This window comes from Ailuropoda melanoleuca, chromosome 4 (assembly GCF_002007445.2).
Source record: "Ailuropoda melanoleuca isolate Jingjing chromosome 4, ASM200744v2, whole genome shotgun sequence".
In the NCBI taxonomy this organism is placed as follows: domain Eukaryota; kingdom Metazoa; phylum Chordata; class Mammalia; order Carnivora; family Ursidae; genus Ailuropoda; species Ailuropoda melanoleuca.
The window spans coordinates 12,125,766-12,141,172 of NC_048221.1; the positions used below are offsets into that span (position 1 = coordinate 12,125,766).

Consider the following 15,407-nt stretch of genomic DNA (forward strand, 5'->3'; position numbering starts at 1 on the left):
CTCTCAGTGGTCTTCACACATCCCTACAAAGGAACAAGGCAAAAGGCACCATTGTCTGGGGATGGGGGAGGGCAGCCAGAGGGAAAGCCAAGGCAAGAGCAGGAGGAGGCTGGCTGTTCTTGTCCCGAGGCTGTGGCGGCACAGACTTTGTTACTCTTCCAGGCAAACGTATTTGCTCAGCAGGACTCAGTGGCTTGGGGAGAGTCTTTCATTTTCAATACAGTGGCCTGGAAGTTACTACAACTACAAATATCTTCTCTAACTTACCTTCTTGGCAACCCTGAAATTATTCCAAAGGGTTACATAAGGAGGGAGAAGAGAAGCCATGTGAGGTTTTTGCAAAGCCAGACATAAAAGTAACATGGAAACCAAACATCACAATCCACTGTGGTAACTTGGGGACAGCAGTGACAGCATTATCTGCAAGGCGGCAGTGCTGCTTGGCATGGCAGACGAGTGGAAGACTGCTGTTGGAGGATGAGGGCACACTGGAGGGTCACCACAGCTCCCGAGGCCACTTGCTACCAGAAGCCAAATCAACTGCTTCTTCCCAACCTTCCCTGCTGGAGGCCTCAAAAGGGAAAGGCTGACCGCCCAGCAGCGGCCCACAGGGCCGGAGTGGACTCCTGTGGCACTTCTATCTCGCTCCAAACTACTTGCCTCTCACAGGAAGTGGCAGCAAAACTGACCCCGAGGCCAGGAGCCTGCCGGATGGCTTGAGTGTCAGAGGACAAAGCCCTGCAGTGAGTCTGAAGGTCCCCTTTACCAAGGTCCAAGGAAGGCAGGGTCCTGGCTGGGCCCCAGGAGAAGCACTGCAGCAGCTTTTCCTCATCTTAAACGCACGCAGGCAAAGAACGCTGAGCAGCACTGGGAAGAGAGGATTTCGCTTTTCACTGTATTTCCTTCTACGTATCATTTGCTAACATTACTTCCTCAATATTTTAAACCTATTTTTTGACGTGTTGTCTTAAGTCTGTTTTTTCCCTTTTATCCTCACCGTACAGTTGGGTAACCAAACACAGTCAGCCACAGCAAGAAAAAATGCAGTAGTGCAACTAGAGGAGGAAACAGAAGGCAGGATTTTACTACAACCTACGATAACATTAAAAAGGATCTCTACCTGTCACCGTACCAAAATGGCTCTGCCTGGGCAACCTGTCACCAAAGCCCAAAGCCGAGGAGTTGTCGGCCCGGCCTCCTCTCATCTCTCACAGCAGTTCTTCTGGGCAGCCCCTCCGCAGCCTCATCTCCCTCAGTCCAGCAATCCTCAAGCCCCAGCCCCACCTCACGCAGCTCCAAATCTACACTGCAAGCCCAGGCGCCACATCTGGACCTCACCCACCACCTGGGGGCTCTTCTTCCACATCTCCGAGGCACCCGGGGCGTCCACGGGCCACTGGCCAACTCCCCGGCCCCACAATGGACCCTGCTCCTGCAAGGCTGTGTGCTGGGAGCAGCACAGGCAGAACAGGCTCGCCCGGAGCCCATTAGCCAGCCCCCTGTCCCCTCCCCTGCTGCAGACACTGCGCCTCCAAACAAACCCACCCACACTAACCCCTGAGTGTGTCTTCTTTACACTCTCATTTCAATCCCCTGACACGGGGGGCCTGAGCCCACCTCCTTAGCCGTGACAGGTGCTCTGTCTGAACATGCCTGCATGTGGCTCCGTAACTCTTCACGCCAAGTCTCCTCAACCCCTTTGGTTTTCCTCTCCTCTGAGAGCATCTTCCGAGCCCCCACCTGTGTCATATGTGTGTCCTCGAACTCCCACAGCCCAAGAAGCAGATACCAACATGGCTCAGGTCTGACCCCAAAGGTCAAACTCTGCAGCACTGTCTCCCCAGAGCTCCTAGCATTCCCACCAACCTGAGCCATGGCAACGTTTCTGTGGGTGACTTTCCCACACTCGTCCCAAGCAAGCGACAATTAAGCAGTTGAAACTGCATTATAGATGCTATTTTCTCTTTTCGGTTAACCCTTACTTCCTCCTGTTGCTACATAATCTTTATAAAGATCACGTTTAACAGCTCAATGTTTCATCAATGCATCATAATTTCCCTGACCTCCAACTGCTGGACACACCTTCTCCTTAAGGGTTCTCCTACTGCAATCAATGTTGAAGTAAACATCTTCACACATACCACTTCCCTCATTTTTTTTTCCTTAGGAATAAACTCCCGAGTATTAAAATTTGCTCCAAGGGTCCAAATACTTTAATGGCAACTGGTATTGCCCCGACTGTTTTTGACTCTCCGCTTACGCAATGCGATGACCCCACTGCCAAGGGGAGGAAGAAAGCAAAGGGTCCCAGAGAGGTGGGCCTACCTGCCTGACAAAGCCGCACAAAGGTTGTCAGGGCTGTTATCCTGCTCTTATTATCTATCCATCAACTCTGCATGAGTATGGCAATGTGTCTCCAGATGTGAGGAAGCAGAGGAAGGAAAGAGGACCCAGCACAGGCAATCCTCCAAGTCTGGCACTGAAGCCACCTCCTTGCACAGAAACACAGAGAGAACTGGGCTCCCACCACCCAACTGCTGGAGAGACAGGCGCATTGTCAATGAGACTGTCACTCTACCCAGGACGACAAGGACATACCTGCATGGACACGATGGCACAGGGCTGGGGACATTCCCCAAGAGGGTTTAAGTCGAACATCACTTTCTTGTACCTCTCCAAAAAGGAATGGGGGCAATAGGATCTGAGGTGGGATCTCTAGAGACTCCTCTGGGTGTCTTGGGCAAAGTGAGGCCCTGAACAGGGTATGACGGCTTGCTCTCCCTTCCTGTCTACCCCACCTCTCAACCCATGACCACTGTGTGGCACACCATGCTACAACCCCAAGCCTGAAAACAACCAGCCTAAGGCAATGCAGATTCAAACCCCACAAGAGGACGGAGACCCCACCACACGGGCTGCATCCTGTACACCGTGCACCAAGAGGCTGGCCCTTTCGTGCTCACACGATGGAGGATGGCAGAGGTACAAGGCCCATGAAGACAGCAAGCATGAGCCCTTGAGCACGTCCACCAGACATCACCCAGATGGAGGCAGCGTATGGCTCCCCTTCTCCCGGAGCTCTGGGTACTTTTAGGACCTGTGTACAGTAGGTGAGCCAGAGCCTGGGATGACAACCCCAGCCGCTGTTCCCGTCTTTGCGCCCAGCACTACCAGCTGGCGACCACAATCTCTATTCAGAGCAGCCTCTGAGGCAAGTTTAATTCTCATTTCACAGATGAGGAGACAGAAGCTCTGAGAAGTAGAAGAACTTGCCCAAGGTCAGACAAGGTGAGGCAAGATCTGAACCCACACCCATCTGACTCCAAAATCCACGGGCTCTCTCTGGTGCTGCTACCCTATATAGTGCATCGTGGTATAACAAATTCTCTAATGTCTACTTTTTAGAGTCTATTTTAGCAATCTATTTCTTTGGAAGCAAGAAATTGTCTTCCCACTGTTGTTTAATGTCCATCTACTCAAGATGAGAAATTGGAAGCAACCAACTAAGACAATCATGCACAGGCAAGCATTAGGACAAGCTCCTTTTCAAAAAGTGACACTGGAAAACACCAAAGAAAGCACACTGAAACCACCTCCCGAGTCTGCCCTCTCCAGTTCCCACTGGCGCACAAAGGTGCCCCTGACTCCATGGGCTACTTGGGGGCCCTGCAGCCATCGTCTGTCCATAGTCCTGTGGCATCACAACATGGCCACGTGAGGCTGTTTTCAAGCTGCCTCTTTGGAGCGACCAGAGCCCAGGCCTGTTCCAGACCCAGGCCAATCCAAACACAAACTATCCCCTTTGATCCAGGTCCCATGTGGGCTCTGGGGACACAATGGTGAGGGAGCTTCATAGTCTTAATTCAGCAGCACCTGCTGATAGCACGCCCCGCATCAGAACCCTTGTTTTTCTCTCTCCCAATACAGCAAATAAAATTCACGAAACTTGTTACCACTGAGAAGTCACATCAATAGTTAGCATCCTCTGCACACCTTCTGACAGCTGAACTGTGCACACAGCACGGCACTGGACAACAGTCCCAGTCTCCTGGGCTGCTCCAGAGCTAGGCCCCTAGCTTGCCGCCCCAAAGCCCCATGGGTCCACAGGCCCCAGGCCACCTGCAACACAGATGATGAAGATGACATCACTTCGGACACTGCCACATCAGGCCTGCCCAGCTATGCTGATCATCTGTAGTAAGCATTAGGACGAACTGTAAGGGAGAAAATGTGCTAACACAACAAACGTATCAGAGAGAACAAGTTCAGCAGTAGCTGAAAACTCAGACACTGTTAATGAACAGAAATCTAACAAATGCAATAAACAAAACAGAAGTAATAAGAAATACAGTACACTGACTGCAAAAACAACTGATACCAAATCCTGGGCCCTTCTCAGACTTCCTGAGCCCCACACACATCCCGAGGAAGCTCCCAGAGGGGGTCCATGCCTCCCTGGATCCTGAAGCAGGAAGAAGCCTTGGAGAGAGCTCGCTAGTCAGGCCAGGGTTCCAAGTGCCACCTGAACGCTTGCCCTTTAGTTTTCCCACTTCACTCTTGTCCTGAACAATAGTACCTGGGCTTTGGGAAGCAGGTTATATTTTTTCTAGTACCATTACAATAAATGCACAGCTATCAAAATAAAACATGTTCACCTCCAACAAACCCATAAAGTCCTTCTCCATGGTGAACAATACTGATCCCCCAGCCCACAGCCTTTGCTTTACTCACTGGAGTCCTCATCAACTCACAGATGAGCTTCAGTCTCTGCCCCTCCAAAACAGATGCCACGCATCTCGCAAAAAAGATCATAAATATGACACAAAGTATCTTCAGGCCCTGCAGGAAGCAGATGAGCGGGACAGCAGCAGCAACGGGCGGGAAGAGGAGGACCAAGCTTATAGTAAACACTTTTTCTGACCCTGAACCCCACATTAAGGTGAGGAGAGCCAGAAAAGAACCATTCAGACACTGCTGCATTTCTGCTTCTGCCAAACTCGACCAGGGGATCTTCTCACTCCTCCCTGTTTCTCTAGGACTTCGGTTGGGGCCTCCTTGGGGGGTGGCAGGCATTTATCTGATCCCCGTTCAGTGCCTGCTATGGGCCAGATTCTGGGTGGGGGTGGGGTGGGGACTGTCCTCAAGCCCTGGGTCAAGGAGTCCCATCCTGGTGGTGGAGACAGGCAACTGTACCAGCAGGGCTCCAGGGAAGGCACTGCAGAGAGGTGAGGCTCAGGAGGGAAGAATGGGGGGTGCAGAGCCATAGGCATGCACAGACTTGGAACGGGGGGGGAGGTAAGGGGGACTGTGAGGACAGGAGAAAGAGGCAGGCAGAGGCCTGCTGTGACAGATATTGGTTTGGGAACTCCAAACTCAGCCTGCCTTGTAGAAGTTGGGGTTCCCCAAGGGTGTGCGGAGGAGGGGGATGAGTTGAGCTGCAGTTCCCATCACCCCTGAGGAGTGTACTGAGCCCATCTGAGTCCCTTGGCCGAAGTCTCTACTGCCCATCTGTGCCCAAAGCCCCTCCTCAAGTTGCTGGCACTGCTTTCCTTCTCCCTGTCAGCCTTGGGCTGGAACTGGGGTTCTGCTGTAGCACCCTGCCATAGGGCAGGGCCAGTTGCTTCAGGCCTCATCTGTGCCTTGGGGGGACAGCACCATCCAGCTCACAGGTGCTCGGAGGACTGCAGTATGTGCAAAACCCACTCCCTGGGGCCCTATGTGGGAGTCTCTCCACCAAAGGGCACTAACTACCAGTTGCCAAAGGGGCACCCGCTCTGCCTCTGCCTCCCTCTTGACATAACACTAGATTTCCACCAGGCTGAGTGAAGGAACAACAGACACATTCTGCCTCCCCTTCACTGATCACTGACCAGGGCCCCTTGCTCCTGAAATTGGATCTGGCCTCACAATCTTCTTTAACCCAGAGCTCAGAGCAGGTAGACCACTGAGCACTGGGGTGCAGGGGAACCCTGGCCTATCCTCTTCGGTTATACCCAGCAATCTCCCTCTCCCCTAACCTGAGTTCCTCTAACTGCATGTCTGCCAACAACACCCTAAGGGGGCCCCTGCCTGAGTGTCTGACCAAGACACTGAGACATACAAACACTCAAAACCACACGTGCCACATACACACACACACACACACACACACACACACACACACACATACACACACAAACACACCCCACCAGACCCCAGAGGCCCTGTCAGGAAGTCTTGGCCCAGCTCTTAGCCCCAATTAGCTCCCCAGGGTTCTTGCTTCCAAGGCCGCCTTCTCACTGCAACTCTGATAGTGCTCCCCCACCAAGCATGAGGCAGTCTCTGGGTCCTCCCCCCCAGTCTGTCACTCCCAATGATAAGCCTGCAGGCGCTGCTTATTGTGGAAGCTTTGCCTGGAAGATGTACTATGAAGAGCCTCAATAAAGCAAACTGGGCACTACTTAAGAAATTCTTACTACACAAAAAAATTAAATCAAAATTAAAAAAACAGAAAAAAAGAAGAAAAGAAATTCTTACACATAGCTCTACAAATTATTGTCCAAAGTGGTCAGGCTCTATCAGCCCCTTTTTACAGGGAGGAAGTTAAGGCACAACGAGGTCACCTATTCCGCCTGAGGTCACACAGCTGGGTTTGGGGCCCCAGCAGCCTGGCAACCAAAATCTGGCTCTTCACCACATGCTCCACTGCCTCTCCCAGAAATACACAGATAAAGCACAGTGTGGCCTTGAAGGCGCTCCTGGTGTGACCGGGCAGGCGGGCAGGTGGGACGGTGGGATATTCAGGGTATTCTGAGGCCTCTAAGAAGCGGGATGGAGGGTGTCTCTGAGGAGACCTGAAGAGTGCACAGAAGTCTGTAGGCCAGACCAGGAAGGTCAGGACTCATCAGGTTAAGTTGGGAGCAAAGGGCCACGGGCACACAGTAGCACCACCAGATGAGAGTGAGAGGAGGGCTATGGCAGGTTACATAATGGACCCCAGGCCATACTCAGAGCAAGGAGTGACATGGTCAGATCAGACTGCAGTTTTAAACAGCTGGATCCAGCTGCCTGGTGGAGCGCTCAGAGCAGAAGCAGAGAGAAAATCGGTAAGTGCTGGCCAGCCCCACAGAGTGAGACGGTGACAGGCAAGACGGGGTGGATGTGAGATGAAGGGGGACACTGAGGCAGGACCCAGGGGCTCAAGGCTTGTTGAGGAGAAGGACAGGGCAGGAAGGGAGGGCCTGCAACTGGATGCCAGGGAACTACTGTGGCACTGTCCCAATGATGTGTGTCCGTTAGTGCGCTCACTTCCCAAGGCTCTGAGGACGGACTGCTCATGGATCACCACGTTTCACCTACCATGAGATGCGCCAGTATACCACTAAGAGACAAATGGTGCTAACTGGATGACACGGCCTGACCCCAGAGACATTACAATGTGACTGAAAGGGACACACCTCACTCCTCAGTCCTCGTACCCCGAGTGCTCACAGGCAGGCAAAGGTACACGGTCTCCCTCACACCTGACTGAACCTCTGGGACCAGGTGCTGTCCCCAACCATCCCCTCCCCCCAACCATGTCTGAACAGATCCCAAGGCATGCATACAGCTTCTTTCCTCCCACCGGGCCTGGGGTAGCAGCTGCCACACCTGAATGCCACATCTCCCAGCCCAGCCCGCGCACAGCTCCACCAGCAACCTTTCCAAGCTCCATTCAAAAACAGCTTTGGGGCCCTAGTAAAAAAGCCTTAGCACGCCTGAGCTCCTGGGAGGTCCTTCTGCCTGGGCTGCCCTTCCTCCGGTTTGCCCCACCCACCTCATCCATCTTCTGCACTGAGCCACTACGCCCTGTCACCCTGTTCATGCTCACACAGCACTGTGGCTGACAAGCACTGCATATGCAATTGGATGGGGCAGCCGAAGGAGTGAAGAGGCGGGGCATGGAACCCAGAACCTTCTGCTGTAACATCAAAAGCTTCTGTGTCTGGGCGGGGGGGGGGGGGGGGGGGGGGCAATCGCCCTCCCATGGGATTGTGTGACAATCTGCCCGGCACATGGTCAAGTGCTGGCCAGCTGGGGGTCCTGATCCGTGCAATGGGAATCATCACAGTCATCGCCTCTCTGGACTCCTGCTAAACCAGATGTGCTCCTGAGTGCTTGAAGGCTTTCCTGAATGCTAAAGTGACATCCGACGGGAGCTGCAGAAGATCCAGGACCAACAGACTTCAGCAGTCTCCCCGTGGATAAACAGCAGGGCCCTAACACTGGTGCTTCTGTGTGTCAGGGACAGACATGACCTCGGGCTCACCTGGCCTGCCTCCTGGAGCCAATGTCAGTTCCGCCGGCACCTGCCCTCTCACGCCTAACCTCAGCTTTTGAGAAACAGAGTACGGGGGAGGGGTGGCGTGGCTTCAGGGAAAGTCTCGGGCCCAGTGAGGCTCCAGGCAGTGCTCACAGGGCCCTGTGGTAGTGCAGGATGCTGCCTCTCCCTGCTCCCCATCCTTCCAGAACCAGCTCTGAGCAGAGCTATGGAGGAAGCTGACTGCTCTGCCCTGCCCAGAGGGGGCCCCCACAGAAGTTGCCCTGCCACACCTGCCCCTGTGAAAACCAGCACTCCACACTTTCACTGTGTGACAGACTCAGTGGAGACTTGCACACAAATACTCAATAACACTGTTTTATTAATCAATTCTGGGAGCCAGTTCCATGACAATGAAACAGATATGATCACGGAATATTATGCTGCAGTGAAACCAATGAATTATACTCATATGTAACAAAGACAGAGAGCCAGGACATGCTGAGGGAAATGAGCTGCCTTTAAAATGACAGACTTGTGTGCCATGCATGGTGTTCTAGGATGTATCTCTACACACAGTGAAGTACTCCCGACTCAGGACAGTGGTTCCCTCCACAGTGACAGAAGAAACTGCCTTAGTGACAGAGGCCAAAGTGGCCTTAGCTGTAACTCACTTACATTTTAAAAGAAAAATGTATTTATTCCTTGTGTAGTGACAGATCAGTGAAAAGAAAAGGAAAGAAAACACAACACTGTAGGCAGAGGAAAGGGCGAAGGAAGGCCCAAGAGCACAGGCCACGCCCATGTGCAGGCTGAGGAGGTCACAAAGGTTCTGGGGGGCTGTGAGTTGCCAGAGTCGGTTCTGCAGAGGGGACATTCTGGATCTGCAGGGACTGCACAAAGGATCATCAGCTTTCAACCAGAGATGGTAGAGTGTGGAAGGTGACCCTAGACCTGGTTTGCCAGAATACATATTTACACCTGTTGTCCACTGTCACTTTTAATAGTACCTCGTTCACTCTAAACGTGTCCTGGTATGGAGGATAAGAAATATAGTCACCCTAGCTATGCGGACAGGGAAGGAATCACAGCTAGGCCTCCTGACACACTGTCCACCACCGCTTCCCATGCTTACTGCAGGCTCCACACTGTGCCACCACTGTAAGGGCACTGTCCCACAAGTCTCAGAGCTGCACTGGCGTAGAGCATTTTACAGATTCAGAAATGGAGACTCAGAAATGAGATTCCTGCCCAAAGTGACACAGCCCACGCAGAGTTTAAGACACCAGCACGGGCAGGACTTGGGAGAGGCCCTGGGATCCTCAGACTGAGAGGCAGCCTGAAAGCCACAATGACCAGATGAATAAAAAGAAATGGATGTAAAAGAGAAAGACCCCGGAGCTTGTGTCCACAGGAGGAGGCACAGAAAATTCCACTGGCCTTTGCCAGCACCCATCTGCAGTCCATGTCCACACACACACACCCCCACACACACACAGAGCAGCCACCGAAGGGACTGGCACGGGGCACCCAGGCGAGAGACAGCACCTCCGAGATGGCACCTCCAAGTTGCCGAGGCAGTCCAGGAGTGGTGTCTCCATGCTGGTGCCGGTCAGCACTACCAGACAGGTGAGCGGCTCAGAAGAGCAGTGGGCAGGGAGATGCCAGTGTGACAGAGGAAGGGGTCAGGTGGAAGATGGCCAGGGAGAAGAGCACCAGCCGAGATTCCGCAGTGCTGGGAGGGATGGAGTTACAGGGCTCATCCTGTCAATGAAAGCCCCTCGGAAAGAAACAGCTGAAGGCTGCACGGGGCTCTTAGTAACAAAGCACCCTTTCACATTTGTCTTCTTATCCAACTCTTAGCCAATCTGCCATTCAGCGAGTGGGGCCAGCTTTCCTCCTTCCTCACTCACCTAACTCACATACACACCTCTTCAATTCTGTCTCCCTGCAAAGGGATGGGCGTCAGGTCACCAGCCTACCAGGCAGCTTGACAAAGTGCACTGGTGACTCCACCTCATCCTTAGCGGATCACCGGGGGGCTCCACAGGCCTGGGCCCGCCTGGAGACCACAATGGATTGGTTTCTCGGGACTGCTATCGTCCTCCTCCCTACAAGACCAGGGATGCGATGGCTTTGGGACTGGGTCCCCAAAAGCACAAACACCTTCATCTAATTAGGAACGACACAAGTTTGCAAACTGGGCCAGTCCTCCCATCTCACTGACATGACAATGTGACTCTCCATAAAGCAGGGATGCAGGGGGGCGCCCCCCCCCCCCGCGACCAGCAGGGGAGAGACCAATTAGCCTCTGGACTCTCTGAAGCTGTCTGGCCATGTCAACGAGGCCCACACCATCGGCACACAGCAGTCTCAAGATGCACTGGGTTTAGGTTTTATTCTTTCCTTTTTTGAGGGAGTGGAAACAAATATAGCATTAGCCATGCTGAAAACCACAGCAACTTTTACGGCCTGGTGATGAGGTTAGCAACAGTGATTCCTTGATCTGGGAGGAGAAAGTAGCCAGAAGATGGAGCTGCTCCTTTCCAGTGGGGAGGGTACGCTGCACAAGCGGAGAAGGAGCGCTTGTCTCTAACATCAGAAAGCCTTGGACGCGGGAGCCCAAACCCATCTGGACTGCACACTGCCAACTGCTGCAGCCAGCAGAGAACAGACACGAGCGTTCATTCAGCAGCGATCTATTTATGGGGAAAATAAAAATGTATTGTGCACATGGTGAAGAGGAAGTCAGGGAGCAGACAGAGCTTGTGGGACTGACACGCGTGTCGGGGAAGGCAGACAACAGACAGGCGAACAGGACGATGTGAGTGTACCAAAAGCTATGAAAAAATAACCATGCGGCATGTTACAGGAAGGCTTCCTCTGACCCTTGGGCCAGGAGACGTGGGCAACTCAGCCCCAGAGGCCACAGAGAACCGGGATGGCACAGGATCTGGAGGAGAGTTCTGGCCCCGCGCCACCTTCAGGCAGCTGGCTGCCTGCACGCCCGAGGGGGTCCCAGCACAGCCCCTCTGAACCAAGAGAACCATGCCGGCAGCCTGCCGCAAAGGCAGTGATGCTATCTTGGACAAAGAGCCTGTGGCCTGAAGCCAGGGTCCCCACTAGCTAGGAATAGGGACTCTACCCAGGGCTGTGCTGGAGCCAGCTCACACTAACCCACGAAAGCCCGGGGTGAAACTTTCAGGAATCTTGGGGGCCAGCTGTTAAACACAGCCACTGTGAAAAATGCAATGATAGAGGCTCACAAGAAGCTCTATTGAAAACAAAGGCGATGAAATACAACTCATCACTTCCTACTTATTTTGCCATGTTACTATTATTTAGGTTTTTGAGTTCATTCATGACTATTAAATCCACAGGGAGAAAATGGTGTGCTACTGAGGCATCTCCTCCCAACTCCACGTGTGGTGACGTCACGTTGGTGGCTGGAAACCTGCCACAGTGAAAGTATTTACACCATGGAAATTGGCAAACACTACAAATCAGGGCTCCATTCATTCCAGGGCCATATCCAGTACAATGTCTGTTTTTGTAAATAAAGGGTTTTCTTCATTTTATATTATTTCTTATCAAGATGAAACTCAACATAAAATTAGCTATGTAAATAAAGTTTATTGGAACACAGTTATAACCATCCACTTCCATATTGTCTATGGCTGCTTCTGTGCTATAAATAAAGGCAGAGTTGAGACAGACTCTATGGCTCAAAATATTTACCATCCGACCCTTTACAGAAATAGTTTCCCCAACCCCTGGGGTTTAGATTTAAGAAAGTGAGGGAGAAACTGTTAATAATGCAGATTAAATTTAAAAGTGTGTTACGCCTGTAGCCGTTACATTAGGAATAGCACAAATGAACAAGGAAATATCCTTTCAGTATTTGAACACTATTATCTAATTCAGCATTAACATAAACAAAACTATCAATCGATATTCATGTCAGAACTACACTCATAAGCTGACTACAGATACAAAAGTTCAGCAAAAATGAAGGAAAGCAATCTGTGAAACAACTGGTACACAGAACCGACAATAAAGAGGGCTGTACATTTTATTGTTTGTGAACTGTATACTACCCATCCTGTATATCAGTAAAACGTATAAACCTACATGTGTATATGTATGCATACTTTTTTTCCCAGAAAAGCCAGTTGCCAAACATTTACTGGCACACCACAGAGTAAATGAGAGTACATTACTTCAAAGAACCTGAAATAAAGTTTGAATGAAACGAAAATCCATTTGCATAATTACTGTATTTCAACATTACATGCAAACGGAAACGAGGGAAGAACCTGTATTCATTAGATATAGCAACTCTTGCCAATTATTGAATGTTTACTAAAAATTGGCTGTAAGTTTCATCACCTGCACATGCAAACAGAATTTCTCTATAGTGATTGCCAGAGTCAAGCGAAAAAAATCCAACCTAACATAATAAAAGTTAGGTTCATGGACAAAGCACTCCCTCTTATAAAAATTAATGACATTATTTAGAAAGTCAATACGAGTTAATTATTTACACATTCCCTAACATTTATACTTCATTTTTCTTATAATCACACTGAAGAAATGTTATGCTCGAGTTTTTTTTCCCCAGTCCCACCTGGACTGTTCTCCCAGAGCACTGTGTGGACACCATCATTTCCTACGTGTGCCATGACATGACAGCACCCAGAGGCAGTGTGACACAGCAGGGAGGCGATGGGACTCTTCACACTGGGCGGCCAGGAGAGACCTGAGCAGTCTGATGGTCACAGACCTGGGGAGAGGACCTGGACAGTCATGAATGAGGGACAGGGAAGTACACATTGAGGAGAGAAGGAAAGAAGGGTCCAAGTCACAGAGCACCTGCAGATCATGATAATAAGGAGTGGGATGTCTACTCTGAGTGCACAGGATCTTAACTGGCGGAGTGATGAGATCTGATTCGGGTTTGGAAGGAGCAAGAAGGAAGTTTCCCAACAGGGAGATGGCCAGGCATACACCAGAGATAGAGAAAAGACATTTTGGCAGTAGAGCCGGGGGACTTACAGAGGGACCGGACATAGTAAGGTGGCAAAAAGCAGGAAGCACGGATGACACCGGGAGTTTAACAGTAACAGAACCACAGACACGGCTCCACTGGCTGCGATGAATGAAAGCCATGAGTCCACGCACGTCCTCTTTGTCCTGGTGGGCTGGACCCTAGTCCTCTGAGAGCATGAAGAACAGGACTGGTGGCCCTGACTAGAGCAAAGCATTGCAGGCCGCTGCTCTGAACCTCCCCGATATGCATGAGAAAGAACTCTATCCTCTCTGCTGGTTGCAGTACACACCAGCCCTGCGCCCACTCCACATCTGATTGCTCTCAATAGTTCTCGAGTGCTCTTGAGGCTAAAGCAGTCTACTTTTATTTTCATTTTTTTACTGTTTAATTAAAAAGACAATGGAGCATAGGAAAAACAAAGTGTTCCTACTTCCTCAAGTGGTTCTCATTTATCCAAAGCTCTAGTTTTTGCGCCTTTCCTAGTTGTGCTTGGCTGACAAAAAACCTCCTTTCCTTCATCATGGCCAGGCTTGTCCATTTTTCCAGAGCTTTCAGGACTGTTCTTCACAGCTCTATGCTACTTGACTCCGTAGATGCACCGTGTTTCCTAAGCTTCTCCCATGCCGTTGAATTAATGACATCAACAATCATTATTACGTGAATATATCTATTAACATTGTCATTAAAATTCATCGTGTACCTGTTAATAGATTCCTAGGAGTAAAAGGACTAGATTAAAGGACACAAATGTGGCTATGCCTCTCCCTACATAAAAACTTTCCTAAAGGGTGAAGTATAAAGTAGCTCCTGGATCCTGCCAGCAGGACGGTGTGGGATGCGGCAGGCAGGATGGGAGACAGACTTGGAGATGTAAAATAGCAACAGGGTAGCTTTAACTCGAGTCTTGATTTTCTGCCAATGCCATTCTTCCCATATGTTTGAGTACAAGGTATATTTTCTCATTATTAATCCCATCAACATTTCTTTGTCCAGTGATGTCTCTGAGATCTTGGGACTGTTAGTTGTGAATACCCTCTCCATACAGAAAGGACGTTGCTTCCTAAAGGTGATTTCACTCACAAATTCTTATTTTGATCACCCCCATCTGCAAATGCACTACAAAGGAAAAGTCCAGACAGGTTTTAATCCTGACTAGGAGTTCTAACCGAAGCACCTCTTCCAAAGAAGTGCGCCTTTCGTTCTACAAGCCTGAGATTTTATTCTACAACCTATTTCTTCCTGTTTCCCACCCCCAAGGAGCTTTCAGAAATGTGTAAAATTATGCAATGTTGTCTGGTAACTGCTCACTGCTCACACTAAAGGGAAGACTATCTTTGAGAAAGAACAGCATCTGTGAAATCCAAAGTTAAATGTCTACAAATTCATCCAGGGGAATAACTGCTCCTGCCCCCGTTCCCAGAAAGGTGGGGAGGGGCTTGTACATGCTCAGTGCCCACGACGTGCCCTTTAGTAGGGTCGGGCTTGTTTGGTTCTCACCTTATAGATAATGGCAAATTTGAGATTGATAACAAATATTTAATGTGATTTGTCCAACGACAAACATCTCAGAGACAGAGCAGTAGAGATTTGAACCCAGGTCTCACTCCAAAACCCTTGCATGTTAAATACTTTTCTTTCTTTTTTCTGTCTGTCCATCTCTCTTTTTTACTTAGGAGGGAGGCTCAAAGGATTTCTATCTGATTGTCAACTGCATTCATCAACAGACTTAAATGAGAAGAAGGGTTTCCTCTCTATAAAACAAGACCTCATGAATGGAGCGGATATGGCTCAGAGGCTCTAGAGACACTGGACAAACCAGAGCTGTCTGGCTGGGGAGGGGCTGAGACGAATGGGTGGCAAGGAAGGGACAGGAGTCCCATTCTGCATCCCTCTGCTTGCCCAGGTGCAACCTCCTCCCCTATTTCCCATGTGGAAAAAGACAACATAGCCCCAAGCCCTTACCCAAAGTACAAGTAATCTGAGTCCCCAGAAGTGTGCTGTCCAATTCAGGTGTAAAATTAAACAGAAATTTAGAAGTCAGTTCTTTGGTCTTACCAGTCACAAGTTAGGTACTCGCCA

At 50.4% G+C, this 15,407-nt stretch overlaps 1 protein-coding gene across 3 annotated transcripts in view; it reads right to left on the minus strand.

Moving 5' to 3' along the window:
* Positions 1 to 15,407, minus strand: part of MED26 (mediator complex subunit 26) — a 58,823-nt gene that overhangs the window by 22,364 nt on the left and 21,052 nt on the right. The gene's annotated exons all lie outside the window — the stretch shown is intronic.